Source organism: Pituophis catenifer, unplaced genomic scaffold, assembly GCF_029215685.1.
Source record: "Pituophis catenifer annectens isolate HBS135680 unplaced genomic scaffold, rPitCat1.0.hap2 SCAF_5, whole genome shotgun sequence".
NCBI lineage: Eukaryota > Metazoa > Chordata > Lepidosauria > Squamata > Colubridae > Pituophis > Pituophis catenifer.
In genome coordinates this window covers 40,249,077-40,265,972 of record NW_027256885.1, presented here as the reverse complement: position 1 = coordinate 40,265,972, position 16,896 = coordinate 40,249,077, and positions in this window count along the sequence as shown.

Below are 16,896 nucleotides of genomic sequence, written 5' to 3'. Positions count from 1 at the left end.
ACGATTCTGCCTTTGCAGAACAAGCCGGCTGCAGGAAACTTAAAGCGAAAGAACCGGCTCTAATAAACAGCGAAACTACCTGAATCCTGAAATTTGGAAACGCAAGTATCAGCACTTTATTGACTTTCAATTTGAGAAATGTGAGTGAGTGAAAGTGCTTTGGAAAAAAAATATGGCGCCTAGCCTCAGAGTTAACGAGCCAGTGAATGTGGATTGGTGAAGTTATCTTGTTTTGTTACAAAGTTTCCAAGTTGCTACAAAGTTGCCTTGCTTGTTATAAGAGAAACAACAATTTCTCCCCTTTTAATACTGGACTTTGCTTTATTTTAGTCTTTATTTGATCAAATCTGGGGGACTTTTTTAGAAGTCTTTGTGCAGGAGGGAAAGGAAAAGGAACTTCCCTCTTTAGAAAAACTAGATCACGAGCCAGGATGGCTTCAAAGAAGCAGGAAGGGAAGGCATCAGGGGGGGGATCCCCCACACACAAACATGAAACGCAACCTCCCCCTGCTCAACAGTTACAAACTCAGAAAAAAGAATTTGATGTGGGAGATTTAAAAGAATTTATTTCTAAAACTTTGGATGATAAATTTCAAAAATCCCAACAGGAGATAGATGATAAACTTCAAAAATCACATCAGGAATTTATGCAGGAAATTAATGAAGTTAAAGATATGGTGAATCAGAATCAAAAAAAGGTGACCAAAAAAATATCAGAAGTGGCGTCTGGCCTGGTAGAATTTATTGGGAAAGTTGATTTTAAAGTTGAAGAATTTAAATCAGAAGTTAATGTTAAGATGAAAGACAATGATTATAAAATTGATGAAGTTGACAATAAAATGCAGAGAATTGAAGATGAGATTGTTATGATACAATTTCGGGCGATGGAATTTGCCATACGGCTTCGGGGAATTCGAGAGGAGGAGAGACAGGATTTGAGACAAGTTTGCTCTGAAGCCTTGGCTAAGATTTTACAAGCTAATCCTGATTTGGTATTTCATAAAATAGATAAAATTTACAGAGTGAACTCTTGGGTGGCCAGACAAAGACAACTGCCTAGAGATGTGGTGATATATTTTACTGATAGAGAAATTAGAAATCATATCCTGCAAAAATCTTTTCACACTTCTGTACAAGTGGGGGGTTCACGACTTGAAATTTTTAAAGAATTACCTCCTAAAATGCTGAAAGCTAGAAAAGAATTTGGTTTTCTTGTTAAGGAATTGAAAAATTTACAGATACCCTTCCGGTGGGACGCACCAGCTGGGATAATTTTTAGATACAAGGGAGAAGGATATCGGTTGAATACCGTGGAGAAGGCACAACATTTTTATAGTACTATACTTAAGGAAAGAACTCCATCTCCACGTACATCTACAGTTTTGGAGATTAAGGAGAGTGAAGAGAGGCAATTGAAAGAACAGTCTAAGCAGGAATTAGAAACAGTGCAAGGTGCAGAAGGAGGTTTTCTGAGTGAGCCCTTGCTGGATTCTTCTCCAATTTTGGATTTGATTCAGTTGGCTGAAGTTAAAGATCAACGTATAACTAGAGCTCAATCCAAGCTATTTAAACAAAAGCAACAACAACAACAGGAAAGACAAGACAAGAAGGCAGTTAAGAGTACCGTACAAGAGAGTGGCGCTATGGGAGGAGCGAGATCGAAGCTTTCGGAGGAACTTCAAATATATTGCTCCGCGCTACAGAAAGAGGCTGATGACCTTTAAGTGTCTATCTTGGAATGTCAATGGGTTGAATTCAGCACAGAAAAGGAAGAAATTATTTACATATTTGAAACAATTTAATAATGATATAATATGTTTACAAGAAACGCATATAACCACTCAAGATCAAAAATATTTGATAAACTCAAAACTAGGAGCACATTTTATATCTTCAACTTCGCAGAAAAAGAATGGTGTGGTTATTTATGTAAATAAAAAATTAACAGCGAAAGTTATAGAAGCAGACCAAGATGGTAGATTTGTAGCAATTGAATTGCTTACAGCAAATGGCCAAATTCTTTTGATTGGAATTTATGCTCCCAACCAACAACAGGACTATTTTTATAAGATGTTACATACTAAAATATTGCAATGGGACTATAGATCTATTTTAATTATGGGAGACTGGAATGGAGTAATTGATTCTAAACTAGATAAAAAGAGCTTGGCAAAGTCTAGAATTAGACTACCACAGACTTTTTTTGATATGAAAGAAGATATGGAATTAAAAGATGTTTGGAGAATACATAATTCAAATGTATTGGATTACACTTTTTTTTCTGATAGACATAGATCCTTTTCTAGGATTGATTTTATCCTGTTGTCAAATGATCTACTTGTTAAGACAAAAAGAACAAAGATTTTTCCAAGAACTTTGACTGACCATAGCCCTGTATGGATAGAAATTGAGATGGATAAGGTTGAGAGACGTTCTTGGAGATTAAATGAGAACTTGTTTAGATATGAAAAAAATACAATAGAACTTAAAAAGCATTTGAAAGAATTTTTTGAAATAAATTTGAATAAAGGTACTCCAATTGAAATTGTTTGGGACGCAAGTAAAGCTTATATGAGAGGGGTACTTATCTATATGAACTCTAAACATAGACAGTTTCGACAAAAGAAAAGAATTGAGTTGGAAATGGAAATAAAGAATAAAGAACAGCTATTTATTAAAAATCCAACAGATGAAAGAATTCGAAGTGCTATAAAACTTTTGAAAGACCAATTTCAAGTGCTTATGGCGGAACAAGTTGCAACAAGTCTACAATACGCGAAGCATAATACATTTTGCAACGCTAACAAACCGGGCAGATGGTTGGCTTACACATTGAGGAAAAAACAAAGTATACGGACTATCGATAGTATCGTTATTGGCGGGAAAGAAATCTTTCAACAAAAATTAATTAAAGAAGCTTTTGTGGACTATTATACTAAATTATATGCTAAAGAAGAGGTGCAGAATGGACTTATAGAAAAATATTTAAATGATAAGAGAGTTACAAAAATTACTGATCAACAAAAGGAAAGAATGAATTATCCCATAACAGAGGAGGAGATAACAGCAGCAATTAAACAGTTAAAAACAGCCAAAGCTCCTGGCACGGATGGTTTGACTGCAGTGTATTATAAAACTTTACAAGCTGAAATGGTGGGACAACTTAGAGATTTATTTTGTAACATTCAACAAGGGGGTAAAATACCCCCATCTTGGACAACTGCTTATATATCTTTGATACCAAAAGAACAAGTTGGTCCTAAAAAACCAGAGAATTATAGACCAATATCTCTTTTGAATACAGACTATAAAATTTATGCGAAGGTATTAGCCAACAGGTTGATGCCAGTAATCCAAAAGGTGATTCATGAGGACCAAGCGGGATTTATTGAAGGCAGATATATGAAGGACAATGTAAGGCAAGTAATAGATTTATTGGAATATCTTGATAAGAATAAACAGATTCCTGCAGTGCTGGCTTTTTTGGACGCAGAGAAGGCCTTTGATAGAGTGGATTGGAATTTTCTACTAAAGACTTTAAAAAAGATGGACTTTGGGGACCAATTTATACAGGCGATCTCAGCAATTTATCAAGAGCAAAAGGCACAAATTATTATTAATGGAAGTTTGACGACAGAGTTTAAAATTGAAAAAGGAACAAGACAGGGATGTCCGTTGTCCCCACTTTTATTTATTTTAACATTGGAAGTCTTGCTAAACACAATACGGGACTCTAAAATTTTGAAAGGCATAATGATAAGGCAAGAGGATTACAGAATAAAGGCATTTGCAGATGATCTGGTTGTTACCCTATCACAACCAATGGAATCAATAATCTTGATGAATGACATTATACAAGACTATGGTAGAGTCTCAGGCTTTAGACTGAATTCAAAAAAGACTAAAATGATAGTTAAAAATATGACACAAGATCGTAAACATGAGCTTGAAAGGAGGGCAGGTTTTGAAATTGTACCTAAGGTAAAATATCTTGGAGTTCAGGTTGCAGAATCAAATTTGAAATTGTTTCAAAATAATTATGAGGTGTTGTGGCGAGAGGTCCAGAAAGATATGGAGACTTGGAAAAAGCTGCAACTGTCTTTACTTGGAAGAATAGCAGCAGTTAAGATGAATATTTTGCCAAGATTTCTGTTTTTGTTTCAAATGATCCCGGTGCTTAAAAGTGATAAACAATTGAAAGTTTGGCAGTCTGGTGTGAATAAATTTGTCTGGAACGAGAAGAAGCCGAGAGTGAAACTGAAAATTATGCAAGATGTTCCAGAAAGAGGAGGTCTTAAACTCCCAAACCTACAGTTATATTATGATGCGGCAGCTTTAACTCTAACAAGTGATTGGTTTGGAAGTAAAAAGACTGGAATACTGAATGCAGAAAGTTTTGATCTTGAATTTGGATGGCATGCTTATTTATTTTATGACGACAAAGTAGATAAAGTATTTAAAAGTCATATACTTAGAGACTCCTTGATGAGAGTTTGGAAGAAGCACCGACTCAAATGGGATTACAAAATACCACTATGGCTGGATCTTGGTCATACTTTGTGGAATACAAATATAATGTCACTCGGGGGGTTTTTATACAAAGAGGTTCTTTTTACAGATGCGGGCAGATGGCAGTTGAAGACTTTACAGACACTGTTGGACGAAGGGATTAATTTAACTTGGTTTCAATATAATCAACTACAATTGAGATGGAAAGAGGACCAAAAAATTGGTATTATGTTGCATGAGGAAGAGCTGGTTAGACATATAAAAGAGAAAGGTCCAATGCATATTAAAAGGCTTTATAATGTTTTGCTAGAAAGGGATTCAGAAACTGAATTAGTTAAAGATTGTATGATTAAGTGGGCACAAAATTTTGAAGAACCAGTGATGTTGGAAACATGGGAAAATATTTGGGTTCAGAATGTTAAATTTACACAGTCCCAGAACTTGAGGGAAAATTTCTATAAAATGTTTTATAGATGGCATTTAGATCCCAAAAAGTTGTCATGTATGTACCCTAATGTTCAGCCAAAATGTTGGAGATGCGAATGTTTGGATGCTACGTATTATCATGTTTGGTGGACCTGTAGGAAAGTTAAGGCTTTTTGGATAAAAATTTGGTGGGTTATGCAGAATGTTTTGAAGAAAAAAATTCAATTTTCTCCACAACTGTTTTTATTGGGTATAGTTAAGGGTTTTACACGGGGTGAAATAAAACTAATATTGTATATGATAACAGCAGCAAGATTGTTGATAGGTAAATATTGGAAGAATGAAGCCTTGCCTACTATCGAGGAATGGACTTTGAAGATGGCTAGTTTTGCAGAGATGGCGAAGATTTCAGCGTATTTAAAAGACTGTTCACAAGAGACTTATGAATGGGAATGGAAAAGGTGGATAGAATATGTTCAGAACAAATATCAAACTAGAAAGTATCAAATAGCTTTTATTTGAAAATAATGTATTAGAAATATTTTAATGTAAAGAGATAAAGAGGAAAAATTATATAGGGGGAGGGACGGGTTCAGGCTTATATATTAGTGTTATTAGTTATGAGTATGTAATAGGGAAGTCTGGGGGGGGAGGGTTAGGGAGGGTTAGGGAGGATGGGAAGTTTGGGGAGGGAGGTGGGGGGTGAAAAAGGGGGTGAAAATGTAATTGTAAAACTTTTGCAATAAAAAAAAAAAATGAACAAAAAATAAAGAATGTAGAAATTAAAACAGAACAAAATGAAAGGAAACTGGAACAGGTAGACCAAAAACTGATGGCCCAGAATAGAGAACTTGAAGATCCCATTATACAACTGGAAATGGACCGGGTGGCGTTCTAGCTGAGATTTCAGAACGTAACTGAAGGAAAAGAGGAAGATTTGGGACAGGTAATGGCGGAAATGATTGCAGAGGCCCTACAGAGGGACAAGCAAGAAATAATAACAGAATTGGATGAGGTATACCGAGTCCAGACAAATTATGCCAGAAGACATAAGTTACCAAGAGAGGTCCACATTAGATTTACCAGGAAAAAAGTCTGTGATATCCTATATAATATAACCAGAGAAGAACCGATGATGTATAAGGGTAAAGAAGTTATAACTTTAAAACAAATCCACAGAAGAGTAAGGGAGTTGCGAAGAGATTACCGCTTCCTCGCTATGCAACTAAACAAAAGAAATATCCTATTTAGATGGACACTGCCAGAAGGAATGCTAATTACATGGCAAGGGAAAAAAATAAAGATAGACAGCCTAGTGACAGTGCAAGATTTCTTGGACCAACCGATAGGAACAGAAGAAGAACAGAGTAGCAAGGAAGAAGCAGAGACGATAACTCATGAAGAAGAATCCCCCCACCAACGAGACCTGAAAGAAGGACCCCTGGAGAAGAAAGACACAGAAGAAAAAGAGGACAGAGACATAAAAGGAAAGAAAACAAGAACACAAAGAATCACAAGGGTGAATAAATACTAACTCCTGACAGGAAACCCCCCAAAAATGGAAGATTGGAAACGCCTATTGATTAATGTAAATGGACTGAATGAGACTAAAAAGAGAAGACAGATGTTCACAAAACTAGCCAAACAAAACATAGATATAATATGCCTTCAGGAGGGTCATATACGGAAACAAGATGAAAGGTACCTGGAATATAGTAAATTAGGGAAAGTATACACAGCACTATCAGGGGGAAAAAAGAAAGGGGTCGCAATATATATTAAGGGAGGGATTGTCGCCGAGCAAAAATACGTAGATCCCAAGGGAAGAACATTAATGGTGGAAATAATGAGAGGAAATTTACCAATATTATTAGTAGCCATTTACGCACCCAACAAAAATCAGGGAGAATATTATAAAAAATTACATGAACGGATAATTAAAATGGAATATAGAAATATTTGCATAGTGGGGGACTTTAATGGGATAATAGACACAAAAAAAGACTATAATTGTGGGAAAGACAATAGAAAAAAAAGGAACAGATTACCTAAAACTTTTTTTAATATGATAGAAGAACAAAATTTAACAGATATTTGGAGGACCTTACTGTCATGGATAAATGCCTTATTCTTAAATGAAAGAAATATATACTCATAGAGTACCAAGGGTTAATTTATTCTTCCTTTCCTAATGTATTCCTCTGTAACCACTCCTACTCCCTAATCCCGCCTCACTGATATAAAAGGGGATGCACACTCCTCCTCCTTGCTTCTATCTACAATCACTCAGTGAATATAGAATGCCTTCTGTAAATAAACAATACTTTGTTTGAATACTATAATTCTGAATTCTTTATTGAGTCCGATCCTCGAATTACGGCAACACTTACACCCAAATGAGAGAAAGTATACCTTCTACTCTAACCCCCATGCATCCTGGTCCAGAATAGATATGTTATGGGCAAATAAAGAATTAGGATTGGAAATGGAAACAGTAGAAATTAATTTCAATATTTGGGCAGATCATAATCCCCTGGAAGTAAAATGGAGAGTCCCAAAAAGAAAGAAGACTAGGAGATGGAGACTAAACATACAAGTTTTAAGAGAGAAGGAATATATAGAAAAGATAACAGGAGAACTGAGATTATTCTTTCAAGAAAACGTAAAGCAACATACCTCACTAACTAATCTTTGGGATACGATGAAAGCTTATTTTAGGGGGATAACAATAACATACAATGCACATAAAAACAAAGAAAAATGGAAGGCACACAACATTCTTCAGGAAGAAATTGGAAACATGGAAAAGAAACTCCAATTAAGTCCAGGAGACAAAATAGTCAAAGAGAAACTGACAGTACTGAAGCATAAAATGAATATATTAGATCAGGAGGAAATGGCAAATAAACTTAGACAATCTAAACAATATTATTTCGAGAATGCAAACAAGACGGGCAGATGGTTGGCCTATAAATTAAAGAAAATGAAATGCGGATCATTCAACAATTGGAAGACATAAAGAGGAACCTACAGAACAAAGAAGAGGACAAAATGAAAATAGCCCAAGAATACTACACAGATCTCTATAATAAGGAAGACATATTATTAGAAAAGATTGAAGAATATTTAAAGGAAGAAAAGATCCCACCAGTAGGAGAGGAGGAGAGAGAAATGTTAAACAAAGAAATTACAATTGAAGAACTAAGAGTGGCAATTTCAAAACTCAAAAATAACAAATCACCAAGCCCAGATGGTCTCCCAGGAGAAATATACAAAAAATTAGATGAAATTATAACACCAAAATTATTGGAGATATGTAATGAGGCCCTATTGGAAGCAAAAATACCATAATTGTGGAGGGAAGCATACATCACACTACTTCCGAAAGAAGGTACAGACCAGAAACAAATTAAAAATTATAGACCGATTTCCCTCTTAAATACAGACTATAAAATTTTCATGAACATAATTGCGGAAAGACTGAAAAGGATATTGAATTCTATTATACATCTGGACCAGAATGGCTTCTTACTGGATAGACAAATAAGGAATAACATAAGAATGGTTATGGACACCCTAGAATATTACGAAGCCCATCCGGAGAAACAAATGGCCCTTGTGTTCTTGGACGCCCAAAAAGCTTTTGACAACCTTAATTGGCAATTTATGATTGAGCAAATTAAAATAATGAAATTCAGAACCAATTTTGAGAAAATGATAGAAACAATTTATAAATTACAAAGGGCAAAAATAATATTAAATGGGGATATGACAAATACATTTCAAATTAAGAAAGGTGTAAGACAAGGGTGCCCACTGTCACCATTGTTATTTATTTTGACGTTAGAAATCTTATTAAATAGAATTAGGAAAAACAGTGAAATAAAAGGATTAACGATTAGGAAAGAGGAATACAAGGCACAGGCTTTAGCGGATGATGTAGTACTCATTTTAGAGGAACCTCTAGAAACAGGCCCGAGATTATTGGGGGAAATTGGAAGGTATGGGGAGGTACTGTAGCTGGATTTAAATTGAACAAAGGGAAAACTAAAATGCTGGTTAAAAATTTAACAGAAACTCAGAAGAAAGAATTAGAAAAAGAATTAGACCTACAAATAGTAAAAAAAATTAAATATTTAGGGATATGGATATCAGTGAGATGCTCAGCTCTAAAAGAAGACAACTATATACCTCTGGTTCAAAAAATAAAACAGGATTTAGAAAAATGGGGGAAACTGCAATTATCACTTTTGGGCAGGATAGCATCGATAAAGATGAATATCCTGCCCAAAATATTATACTTATTCCAAGTGATACCTGTCATCCTGGATAAATGTTTTTTTACAGAAATGAATAAAATTATTAGGAAATTTATTTGGCCCGGAAAAAAGCAAGAATTAAATTGCGATCATTACAAGATAATAGAAGTAGGGGAGGTTTTGGACCCCCAGCGTGGGAAATATATTACAAAGCGGCCACCCTAGTATGGATAAGAGAATGGGTTAATTTAAGAAATAAAAGAATCTTAATTCTGGAAGGACACGACCTACAAAAAGGGTGGCACACCTTCCTGTGGGATAAAAAGAAAAAGACAAAAACGTATTTCCATAGACATAAGATAAGAGAAGCACTAATACAAGTATGGGAGGAAATTAGAAGAAAACAATATATGAAAGTCCCGAACTGGTTATCGACGATGGAAGCCATGATATACCCAAATACATTAGAGATTAATAAAATGATTAGTTATAAAGAGCTCTTAGACAATCAAGGAAATCTCAAAAGTAACCAAACCCTAGGCGAGCAAGGAATACATATTGACTGGTGGCCATACTTGCAGATTCAATCCAGATACAAAAAAGATATAGAAGAATTTGGTATTGAGGTGGAAACAAATAGATTAGACAAATTACTGATAGGTCCAGAAAAAAAATACTATCCAGACTATACAACTATCTATTCGACTAGAGTTTGACAGGGCGGAAGAGGTAGTAAAAGAGCCAATGATAGCATGGGCCAAAAATATTGGACACGATATAAATTTGGATGAATGGGAAATGATCTGGAATAGAAATTACAAACTAACAAAAGCGGCAACATATAAAGAAAACCAATATAAAATGTTATACAGATGGCACCTAGCACTTGCGAGATTAGCAAAAATCTATCCAAATGTAAGCCCCAAATGTTGGAAGTGTGGATATCACCAAGGTACCTTCTTTCATACGTGGTGGTCCTGTCCCGAAGCGAAGAGGTGTTGGAGAAAAATACAAAATTGGCTACAAGAATCAACTAATGAAAAAATTGAATTGATACCTGAAACATTTCTCCTGGGAATACTAAATACTAAATATGGGGAAAAAAGAAGATATTTAATTATACATATACTCACTGCAGCGAGAATAGCATACGCCCAATATTGGAAAGGAAAAGATATACCACCAGAAGAACTTATTATTCAGAAAGTTTTAGAGTGTGCCGAAATGAACAAATTAACGTTAGAATTAAATGATAAAGAGGATTCAGAATACTATACGGTATGGGATGATTGGTACAGGTGGATTGACAACCGAATAAAAAAGAGATGAAAGTTAATACAAATTTTAAGATATATATATGTATCTGGAACTATGAAACATAAAGGAAGAATTGATCTAACCTGTGTGAAAAAGTAACACTGTCTGACTGATTGTATTGTATTATAATAAATTTCAATAAAAAATTTAAAAAAAGAAGAAAGACTGGGCCAATCTATTCATAAACAAAATACCTTCAGCTTCAGATGATGGGATTAAGAAAGACAGGACATGACCTTTAGGACATAATAGGATTAACCCACCACCATTGAACTACATTGCACAACCCCCTGGAGCATCTAAAACACAAAACCCAGAAACCTATAAAAATCCATCCATTCCATGAGCCACGGTGGCACAGTTGTTAGAGTGCAGTATTGCATGCTACTTCTGCTGACTGCTTGCAATTTGGCAGTTCAAATCTCACCAGGCTCAAGGTTGACTCAGCCTTCCATCCTTCCGAGGTGGGTAAAATGAGGACCCAAATTGTTGGAGGCAATATGCTGACTCTGTAAACCGCTTAGAGAGGGCTGTAAAGCACTATGAAGCGGTATATAAGTCTAAGTGCTATTGCTATTGCTATTGCTATTGCTATTGCTATTGCTATTGCTATTCCTAAACCAAGGGGTCAGCCACCCCAGAAACATTGCTGATATCACTGAAGTTTCTGGCATCCAAATAAACAGAGTCCTTCTTTCCAATCAGCCTCCATTTTATTTCCAACATCTTTCTCCTGGCTTGGAATCGGACCGGATTTTTCTTCCAAAAATTGGCAACCCAGATGTGACTCCAAGCTAACCTGACCAACGGACCTGGCCCAGGTAAGCCTCCACCTTGCCGGCAGCAGACCCCTTGCATTTATGGGTGGGTCCCCGGACCTTGGCCATTTGAAGCAAGGGTAGTAAAGGGAGCTTTGAGTCTTGAGCTCAATAGGCTGCTTGGAAAGAAGGTGAGTACCCCTAAAATTTAACTTTAAAGCCCAGGAGAGTGAGGGAAATGTGTGTATGCCTGTGTGCGTGAGTGAGAGGACCCTTCTCCCAATCACAACTGGATACTGCTCCCTCTGTGCCTTTCCTAGCTGCAAACAGATCTGTTCAACCGACAGACCCTGGAAAGCAAGGGGGTTTGGCCAGAGTGCAGGACCTTCTGTTAAGAGAAGAGTGAGTGTGTGGGGAAGTGATTGAATAAAAGGAAAGTGAGAGGTTCACTCCTGGGCAGCCAGCTGAGAATCACTGGGCAGAGTCCTATTCAGAAAAGGAGGGGGCCGTACTCTGATTAATTTCGGTGGACAGAGTAGTCCCAGGCCATTTGCCTGAAAACGCAGGGCAGCAGACTGCAGGCTGAAAGGTACCTTCACCTGACAGGGGCGGTGTAGTTCCATGGATTACAGGGCACCCAGGAAAGGAGCCTTGGAGTCTCACCGTGGATGGTGGGCGACTCAAGGAATACAGCCCAGATAATGGGGAACTCGGTCAAAGATCCCACCAAGATCTACCCTAGGGAGATGGATGGAGGCTTGGGGGCAGAAGGAATTGCCCATCCATCCAGGCATGAAATTAAGACACGCGTGCAGGTTGTGTGAGAAGTCGACTCTGCTCAGGGATGAAGCAGGAAAACCAATTTGGCTAAATAAAGGTACTGAAAAGAAAATGAAAATATAGTAACATTGATTTTTCCCCTCTTCTATGCAACCACCGAGCAATTAATATGTTTGTTAAGGTTTTTTGCCTTTCCTAAAGTTAACTCAGATTTATGGTGAGAATGACCAGGGTGTGTAAACCTGAGAGTTCTGCTGTCCTTTTCTTTCTCTTTCTGTTTCCCTTGTCTGTGTGTGTGTGTAAAAAATTTTTTGTGTTAGGTAAATGTAACTGTTAAATGTCTCTAATCCCTAGAGACAAGAATTCTAAATTCTGTTAGAAAAAAATGTAAAACTATAAAAGGAAAAATACCTTCACCCTAGTTTGCCTGGCCAGCAAAACAGGATGAAGAGAACTGTGTCCCTTTTTCTTTCCTCCCTGTAACATTAAAAACAGCCCACGTTTGTCAGGAGGGAATGTTTTAAGCTCATTTAGAAGAAAAGTTTTGTTTGTTCTACTAGAAAGTCATCACTGCAACCAGAGTGGAACAGACCCTCCCAAGCCTGACTGACCAGCCTTAGCATGAAGCCAAGCCTAATACCACCCATCAGACTTAAAAGAGAGGACCCTGAGATGGATAAGTGGAGACTAAACACTCTCTTCATAGCCTCAGAAGACAACTGGAAAGACTAGGGGGGGAAGGGCGGAAACTCATTTTAAGGTTTTCTTTCTTGCCTCATTTACATTGTAATTAGACAGTTAAATGGATTCATGTAGGGATGGCATTTGGGAGTGGTTGGCACAACAAGTCCTTGGACTTCTGTCTGGTGGGAGGGAAAATTGACAAGGATGTTCGTACTACCTGTTTTATAGGAGTAGCTGTACACACACACCATTCAGAACCACACTGAGGCTGTCCCCTTCACTTACCTCCACATAAAGCTTCCCCTAGGCTGGTTCTTGCTCTGTGGCACTAAGACCTATGCATGCATACCTTCCTGCCAATTCCATGAGGGCATGCCCCCTCAGGCAATTAACAATCCACATGCCCTCACTGAAGATGTAGCAGAAAAGAGATCTCCAAACCCCAAGTCCTGATTGTGACTCACAAATGATGCTGCCCATAAGGCAGGATATGTTGCACTGGTGGTCTCATTAGTGGGACTCCTAGGGCTCGCTGTGTGCAATTTCAGAAATATTAATAGCCTGGCTTGCACACTGGCTAAACTCAATTTAACCTCACAAACCCTGGATGCACTAAACTAAGAGCTAAGGCAGGTTCAGGAAGCAACCCTTGAAAATGGGCAGCTGTTAGGTTCAGCTTGCAGCTTACTCCTAACTTGTTGGTCAGGCAATATATCTGTTTCTTTAAGAAACCACTGAGCCACATAATCAGGGTTTGCTGAACCCTGTAATTAGGCTACAGTGCATAAATAAGCAGCACAGAGAAGCGTTCCTTCTTCCTGCTTCTTCCGGATTGATACCTGATTGTATCCTGTTGCTTACTGCGTCTGTTATATGGTACTGTATACCAAGAGTTACTAAAGTCTGTTTGCTTTGGTAAGGGAAGATACTTACTGGACTGATATTACTGTTTATGACCTTGGACTGTTTTACTTACACCGAGACTGCTTGTTATCTATAAAGTATTTTTCTCACACGAGCCGCACGTTTATCTCCTTCCCTGTGTGTTTCTGCTCTGCTCGTTGCACAAGCAACAAATACTTTTTATACACACCCTAACAGGAGCTAAGGCAGGTTCAGGAAGCAACCCTTGAAAATGGGCAGCCATTAATTCATGGCTGTGAACAATTTTGGGACATGTGCTTGCTTCAATCTGACTGAAAGCTCACAGAAAGTTACATCAAAGTTACATCTAAAAGAATTGGCACAGAATATTGGATACTATAGATTTCCTTTCTACTTAACAGAACTTTTGCCCTGGCTGCTAGACCTTCATGGGTTGAAAGCTTTCCTTTTGGCAGCCACTGCAGGGATCCTTTTCTGCTGCCTCTATCAATGCCTTCCCCTTTGCATTAACCCCCCTCCCCATAAAAGCATCCATCAAGTCTCCCTGATCAGATCAATTCTTAATCTTGTGCCAATAAACGTGTGTGTCACCCACACTTATATGGCACAAAGGGGGAATTGAAGGAAGCCCTCCCCCAGATTAAAATATTCTTTATTCTTAATATTAAGAGAGGCAGAATATTATATTTCCCCAAAGGAAAAATGGAGAAACATGCTCTTAAAGGCAGAAAACAGCCCCAGACTTTCTTAATAGCCTCCAGCAGATGCCTCGAGTCTTTAGAGATGGATATTTTGTGCCCATTAAGAAAGACTGGGCCAATCTATATGTCAGGGTTCCAACCAATGCCCTAATAAAATTAAGAGTCTCAAGCCATTTAGCAAGAAAAATCCAGTTGTTTATTAGGAGCACCATGTTGGCACTACCTAGGTGAAGCCAGCTCTGGCTTCACCCAATTTGCACCTTGCCTCTGACCCTGTTTCCCCCTCCCCCCAGAGTGTGTCACCAGTCACATTCCCCAACGAAGCAATTTCACAGGTTGTACAAGTCACTCCCTCCAGCCGTTGTGAGTTTCCGTGGAGATGGCCTTGACTTTGGCCAACTAGGCTGTGTCTTGTTTTGACTGAGGTGTGAATTCCTTAGTGCAGCTGTGAGGTGCAATTCCCATCCCCCTGCCTATGGCAACTCAGGAGCAGGTCAGGAAAGCTTCGTCAGTTGACACTATTCATAAACAAAACACCTTCAACTCCAGTTGATGGGATTAAAAAGGACAGGACATGACCTTTAGGACATAATAGGATTAACCCACCACCATTGAAATAGCAACAGACACAAAGCTCACTACATTGACAACCCCCTGGAGCAGTGGTGAAATCCAAAAATTTTCCCTACCGGTTCTGTGGGCATGGCTTGGTGGGCGTGGCTTGGTGGTCATATGACCGGGGGGGTGGCTTGGTGGTCATGTGACTGGGTGGGCGTGGCTTGGTGGGCATGTGACTGGGTGGACATGGCCAAGTCAACGTCACTTCTTTGCCCTTATGACCTACAAAAAGAAGATATACCAATTATTTTGTGCATTTAATACTTAAATAAGAATAAACGAAGTACACAAAACAATAAAAGAGGTACACAAATACTTACATAAGAGCAATAAAAGTGTTGTCTTCGACGTCACTTCTTTGCACCAATGATAATAATGACCTACAAAAAGAAGATATACCATGATATACAAATTTAAGCATTTAATGCTTAAATAAGCCCCTTCATGGATTACTGCCTTGTCATGGCAAAGGGGCTTGCATAGCTCAATGAAGCTATGAGCTATGCCATGCAGGGCCACCCAAGATGGACAGGTCATAGCAGAGAGCTCTGACACTGGAGAAGAAAATGGCAACCAACTCCAGTATCTTTGCCATGAAAACCCCATGGACAGTACCAAAAGGAAAAAAGATATGATGCCGGAAGATGAGCCCCTCAGGTCGGAAGGTGTCCAATATGCTACTGGGGAAGAGCAGAGGACTAGTACTAGTAGCACCAGAAAGAATGAAGCGACTGGGCCAAAGCCAAAAGGACGCTCAGCTGTGGATGCATCTGGCAGTGAAAGGAAAGTCCGATGCTGTAAAGATTTTTCTCCATAGGAACCTGGAATGTAAGATCCATGAATCAAGGCAAGCTGGACGTGGTGAAACGAGATGACAAGACTGAACATCGACATCTTAGGAATCAGCAAACTAAAATGGACAGGAATGGGTGAATTTAATTCAGATGACCATCAGGTATACTAGTGCAGTCAAGAATCCCTCAGAAGAAATGGAGTAGCCTTCATAGTCAATAAAAGAGTAGGAAAAGCAATACTGGGATACAATCCCCAAAATGATAGAATGATCTCAGTTCGAATCCAAGGCAAACCATTCAATATCACAGTAATCCAAGTCTATGCCCCAACCACTGGTGCTGAAGAGGATGAAATTGACCGGTTCTATGAAGCCCTACAGCACCTTATAGAATTAACACCAAAAAATGATGTCTTTATCATTATGGGGGATTGGAATGCTAAAGTAGGAAGCCAAAAGATAACTGGAATAACAGGCAAGTTTGGCCTCGGAGTGCAAAATGAAGCAGGGCACACAGGCTGCTAGAATTTTGTCAAGAGAATACGATGGTCATAGCAAACACTCTTTTCCAACAACCCAAGAGACGACTCTACACATGGACATCACCAGACGGTCAACACAGAAATCAGATTGACTATGTGCTCTGCAGCCAAAGATGGAGAAGCTCTATACAGTCAGTCAAAACAAGACCAGGAGCTGACTGTGGCTCAGATCATGAGTTTCTTGTTGCAAAATTTAGACTTAAATTGAAGAAAGTAGGGAAAAGCACTAGGCCACTCAGGTATGAACTAAATCATATCCCTGATGAATATACAGTAGAGGTGACAAATAGATTTAAGGAATTAGATCTGATAGACAGAGTGCCTGAAGAACTATGGACGGAGGTTCGCAAGATTGTACAAGAGGTAGCAACTAAAACCATCCCAAAGAAAAAGAAAGGCAAGAAAGCCAAATGGTTGTCTGAGGAAGCTTTGCAAATAGCTGAGGAAAGAAGGGAAGCAAAAAGCAAGGGAGAAAAAGAAAGATACACCCAGTTGAATGCAGAATTCCAGAGAATAGCTAGAAGAGATAAGAATTCATTCTTAAATGAACAGTGCAAAGAAATAGAAGAAAACAATAGAATAGGGAGGACCAGAGATCTCTTCAAGAAAATTGGAGATATGAAG